Source organism: Pygoscelis adeliae, unplaced genomic scaffold (genome assembly GCF_000699105.1).
Source record: "Pygoscelis adeliae isolate BGI_AS28 unplaced genomic scaffold, ASM69910v1 Scaffold606, whole genome shotgun sequence".
Lineage (NCBI taxonomy): Eukaryota > Metazoa > Chordata > Aves > Sphenisciformes > Spheniscidae > Pygoscelis > Pygoscelis adeliae.
The window spans coordinates 533,298-533,690 of NW_008825047.1; the positions used below are offsets into that span (position 1 = coordinate 533,298).

The 393-nt window shown below is 57.3% G+C and overlaps 1 protein-coding gene across 1 annotated transcript in view; it reads right to left on the bottom strand.

The window, feature by feature from the left end:
• IMPDH2 (IMP (inosine 5'-monophosphate) dehydrogenase 2) overlaps positions 1–393 on the bottom strand; it is an 18,941-nt gene that overhangs the window by 3,468 nt on the left and 15,080 nt on the right. The window lies entirely within an intron of this gene.

Consider the following 393-nt stretch of genomic DNA (forward strand, 5'->3'; position numbering starts at 1 on the left):
GGGAAAGCCCAAGGTTGGCCTCTGGTGGCTGCTTGATGCGGCAGCATCAGAGAGGTACAGAGCAGACAAAGCTGCACCCTGTGCTGGGCAAAAGAGCCCTGTCTCTCCACACGAGGATCAGGCGTCAGTGGGGAAAGATGTGGTTCTGGTACACAGCTGCCAAGGTGGCCATACGCAGTTAAGTCCCTCTGCAGCCCCAGGGGAGCTAGCTCCAAGTGAAGCTTAGCCAGTGCACAACTTCCCCACAACTGGAGCCAGGTTTATATCAAGGACTGCTCAGGGATCACTTCCCAGCACTGGATCAGTGGGGGCACGCCCAGCTAGAGATCCAGAAGATGCAGCCAGAAAGCTCAGTCAGGCTCCTGAACTGGATTTTGGAGTGGAGGGGGGGAG